We start from the raw sequence: 5,507 nt of genomic DNA on the forward strand, positions 1-5,507 counted from the left end.
TGCCACGGTGTGGTTCACCGCCTGCTCGGCTGCAGACAGGAGGGCTCTGCAAAGGATTACCAGGGCTGCAGAGAGGATCACTAGTTCCCCTCTACCTCCCGTGGAAGACATTGCCAGCTACTGCTGTCTCAGCAGAGCGCAGAGAATCTCCAGGGACACTTTCCACCCTGGCCATGGACTGTTTAACCTGATGCCGTCTGGGAAGCAGCTTAGGTCATTAAAATGCAAAACTAATAGACTGAGGAACAGCTTCTATCCATGGGCTGTCATATCACTGAACTCAATAAAATAACTCCTATATAATCCAACCGTAACTACCTACTTTGTACTACAATCAACCACAACTACCTCCTCTTGCACCTCTATTTGCACTATTTTGTATAGTTTTTAATGTCCTGTAAACATGTTTATTTTATTGTTATATTGGATTTCTTTTTTTACAAGAGCCTGGACAGATATTTTTTTAAAGCTTTGGATAACATGCCCAGAAACACGAAAAATTTGTCAAAGAGCAACCCTGTAAGTGAGGAAGAGCTAAGTGCTACACCCGAGACACCGAGCATGGATGTTAGCTCAGGCTCTATAGAACCGGGTATTGTTCAAGCCCTGGACAGAATAACTAATAACCTTACTAAGGTAATTGACATCTCGAGATGCGCTAACTCGCATCTCGAGAAGCAAGTGCATGTTATGTGAGAGCACATAGACGATATTGACAACCGAGGGGGCGTAGGTGCAATGTATGTGTAGTTGGCGTGCCCGAAGGCTCAGAAGGCTTGGATTCAGTGAAATTCTTCGAGAAGTAGATCCCTGAGTACCTCCGTATGGATACAAAAGCAGGACAGCTGAAGCTTGATCGGGCACACCAGTCCTTAGCACCAAAACCCGGCACCAGTCAACGTCCCAGGCCGCTGATAGTGAAGTTTCATAACTTTACCGATAAACAGCGCGTGATGGAGGCAGCTCGTTGGCTTGGACCCCGCCGGTCTAACCAGGATGACTCTGCCGCCGCAGGACCCAGAGTCTCCTTCTATAATGACTATTCAGCTGAGGTGGTCCGGAGACGAAAGGCTTTTGATGACATAAAGGCGCTGAGGAAAATGAACATGGACTACGAGTTACTCTACCCAGCTACTCTGAAGGTGACAGTAAACGGGACGCAGAAGAGATTCGACACCCCGAAGGAAGCCGCTGCGCTCCTAAACTCACTGGAACAGAGACGTGAGGACACTGCTTCCCAGTGATATGTCTGTTAGCTAGCCTATAGCTCCATGTTATCTGATTTCATCCATACACATTACGTGAGTATGTTCTGATTGCTCCTCATCTGCACTATGTGCGTATAACATCTTACGTTTATGCATATCAGACAATTTTGTCTATGCACCAAGTTATGGCCACCGTGAGCAAACTTAAGTTTTTGTTTATTCTATGTGTGAAGGTCAGGGGAGAACAGGGTGCAGCGTCATTCATTTATTACTGACAGATCTGTTTCTTTTTCTTTTTTATTATGAGGCTTGTACAGAGGGAATGGTGGGGAAGAGGTTCAAAGGGCCCTTCAGGTTAGGTAGCAGGGATAGCCCCATTGTATTTGGGCTTTTTTGTTTTTGTATAATAGTTCCTGTTCAGATTTGTTTTTCTCCCAGCTCAGTGACTGTTTTTACTGTAATAAGCGGTTTCAGATTTTTGCTTTCAGTGAGTCATATATCTATATAGAGGGTTTACTTAAATGGTATGGCAGGTAATAAACTACACTTGTGTACATGGAATGTAAGAGGGGTACATAGTCCAATTAAAAGAAGGAAAATACTCACCTCTCTGAAAAAAGAAAACATTGATATTGCACTTTTACAGGAAACACATTTGGATGATGTAGAACATCTGAAAGCAGGAAGGGTATAGCTGAGCAGGTATTTTTCTCCTCATTTACCTCAAGAAGTAGAGGGGTGGCAATTCTTGTGAGAAAGAATCTTCCTTTTTCATTGATAGAATGTGTTAAAGACAAAAGTGGTAGGTATGTTATAATCAAGGGGGTTCTACAAGGTACAGTTATTTCCATACTGAATATCTATTACCCCCCTGCTCACCCATCAGATTTTATAACTAAAGCATTCCTGGATTTGTCGGAGCTTCAGTCAGATATTTCCATAGTGGGTGGAGATTTTAATTGTATACTGAATCCCCTTATTGACAAACTCCCACACAAAGTTTCACCTCTTTCTTCACAAGCTAAATCACTCAATTCTATATGTGAAGATTTAGAATTTGTTGATGTATGGAGGAGGACAATTCATCCTCTGGGTAAAGAGTACACTTTCTTTTCTGCACCCCATAAATGTCATACTAGGATCGATTTTTTTTTCCTGGGTTCTCCTTACACTCAATTTTATCTTGTGCAATAGGCAGTAATGTCATCTCAGATCATGCCAATGTAGTGCTGGATCTCTCTCTTTTAAGGGTATAGGAAACAGAGTAAAATACTGGAGACTGACTACTACTATTTTAAAGGACCATACCTTCGTATCCTATTTCAATACTGAGTTTAGATACTTTCTGTCTATTAACTCTCAGTCAACAGATAACCCTGCCCTCCTGTGGGAAACTATCAAGGCATATACCAGAGGGATTATTAATTCATTTTCAGCCAGCACACGGCGGGAAAAACTGAGGACCAAAATTTGTTAATGACTGAACTTAAAACAAAAGAAAGAACCTATGTTAACTCTCCAACTCTGGCTTTGTGGCGAGATATATCTGCAGTTAGATCAACTTTAGGTAACCTCCTTACGCAAGATGAAGAGACCAAACTTAAATTTACTAGACAAAGATTTTATGAACATGGGAATAAACCCGGAAAGTATTTAGCATACCTTACCAAAAGAAGATCTGAATCACAATCTATTGCAGCCATTTGTGATGCTCAGAACAATCGCATATATGATAATAAGTTCATAAATGAGACCTTCAAATAATTTTATTGTAGACTGTATGCATCTGAACAACCATGTGACGCACTTGACTTAATGGAGAATTTCTTTTCCCAGCTTAGCTTGCCTACTATATCTACTGAGCAGCAAACCAATGTTAACGCTCCCATTTCCAGAGAGGAAGTATTGAATGCTATAAAAACCTTACAAAACGGAAAAGCCCCTGGACCTGATGGGTTTGGTAGTGAGTTCTATAAAGAATTTGGTGATTTATTAGTAAACCCATTACTTGACATGTTTAATCATTCTTTTTTGCATAATACATTACCTCAGACTCTAAGAGAAGCAAATATTTCTCTCATACTGAAAAAGGGGAAGTGCGTGGAGTCCTGTTCCTCTTATAGACCGATAGCTCTTCTTAATGTGGAACGGAAGAAACTTTCAAAAATCCTAGCTACTCGGCTTGAAGACCTCCTGCCTAAAATTATAAAAGAAGATCAAACAGGTTTTATGAAAGGTCGTAACTACTGTAACAATGTCAGGCGCCTTCTCAATATAATTCAGGCTTTCCAGCAAATAGATATTGATGGTCTAGTGCTTTCTCTAGATGCTGAGAAAGCCTTTGACCGAGTAGAATGGGCTTATTTATTTTATGCTTTAAACAAATTTGGTCTTGGGCATAATTTCATTAGGTGGGTCAAAATTCTGTATGATAGTCCTCAGGCGGCTATTTTGACTAATGGGCTTAAATCACACAGTTTTCCTTTGTATAGAGGAACGAGGCAAGGCTGCTCCCTGTCACCCCTCTTATTTGCCATTGCCATTGAACCGTTAGCGGAGGCCATAAGGATGGTACCTGCTATACAGGGTTTGCTAGTTGAGCACAAGATAAGTCTGTATGCAGATGATGTTTTGGTATTTATATCCATCCGGAGACATCAATACCAGCTCTACTTAACATTATTGATCTATTTAGCAAATTTTCTGGATATAAAATTAATTTGACCAAGTCGGAAGCCATGCCACTTGGGAGCCTCAATTCAATACCAGCTGCCTTGACTTCTTTTCCCTTTAAGTTGTCTCCTGCAGGTTTTATATCTTTAGGTGTATTCATAACTCCTAAATTTAAACAAATGTATAAAGCCAATTTTGTTCCCTTGTTCGAGAAGGTGAGGCAGGATTTGGAGCGATGGAACTCTTTGCCTCTCTCCTGGCTAGGACGTATATCCTTGGTTAAAATGAATGTATTACCTCGATTGTTATATCCAATCCAAATGATTCCGGTCATATTTTCAAATAGGGTGATAAAAGACCTGAATGGCTGGCTAAGTTCTTTTATATGGAGAAAGTGCAGACCAAAACTTAAGATGGCTGCCGAGCTCTGTAGGGGGTCTAGATTTACCAAATATCAGAACATATCAGCTATGTACTCACATGAGGTATGTTTATGACTAGGTCGTAAGCAACTCAAACTCTATTTGGTTGGGTGTTGAAGCTTCCCTTTCAAGGTATCCACTAAGGGACTTACTGCTTTTTAAGAAATTTAAAAATATCAGACTGAGTTGCAATAATCCGGTTACACTTAATACAGTTAAGGCCTGGCGATTAGTGTGTCGACTTGAGGGAAGGTCAAAGTTCACATCTGTTTTCACCCCTATTGTGAATAATCCCGATTTCCAGCCTGGGATGGTTGATACTGGTTTTGAACAGTGGAGAGTTAATGGCGTTCATAGATTGAAGGACCTACTCTCTGGTAATGTAGTTATGACATTTGAACAAATGATAGAGAAATATTCTATCCCCAGACGTGCCTTCGGTATTTGCAGATAAGGCACTAAGTCTTGCACAGTTCTACGTTAGTTGAGAACCATGAAAGCTCTCTGGTTGAGAAATTATTATTTTTAACAGGTAGAGAGGTATCCGTAAATTTAATAAAGTATGTAATGTAAGTAATGTATCTCACGACCCCGAATAGGTTGCAGAAGTTTAAAGGCACATGGGAGAAGGAGCTAAATATTATAATTGATGATGAAGAATGGAAGGATGTCTGGAGACATGCTAAATCAATTTCAGTTTGCAATCGTGCCCAAGCAATACAATTAAAAATTATACCGAGAATGCACATATCCCCCGCAGACATTATTTCAATCCTACTCTCTCACCCACGTGCCTTAAATGCAAGATAGAAACTGGTACCCTAACTCATTGTTTTTGGTCATGTCGGAAACTGCAAATGTATTGGTCCAATGTATTATCTGAAATGGAGAAGATATTTGGTTTAAAACTGGGGATGGACCCTGTGTCTCTTATACTGGGCCTCCCAAATCAACGTTTAACATCAAAACATAATAAGAGGCTGTATTGTATTCTTACTTATGCAGCGAGGAAGAATATTTTGTTGAAATGGATCAATGAAAGAGTAACAACTGTTCAAGGCAGGCAGGGAGTAGTGTTTGATCTAGTGCCATTAGAGTACCTTACATGCATATTACATTTAAAAACAGACCAATTCTATAAAGTTTTGGCTTCGGCAAAACCTTCACAAATTGGATAAAACTTTATATGAAACTGCAGAAAGCA

Source organism: Paralichthys olivaceus, chromosome 10 (genome assembly GCF_024713975.1).
Source record: "Paralichthys olivaceus isolate ysfri-2021 chromosome 10, ASM2471397v2, whole genome shotgun sequence".
NCBI classification, from domain to species: domain Eukaryota; kingdom Metazoa; phylum Chordata; class Actinopteri; order Pleuronectiformes; family Paralichthyidae; genus Paralichthys; species Paralichthys olivaceus.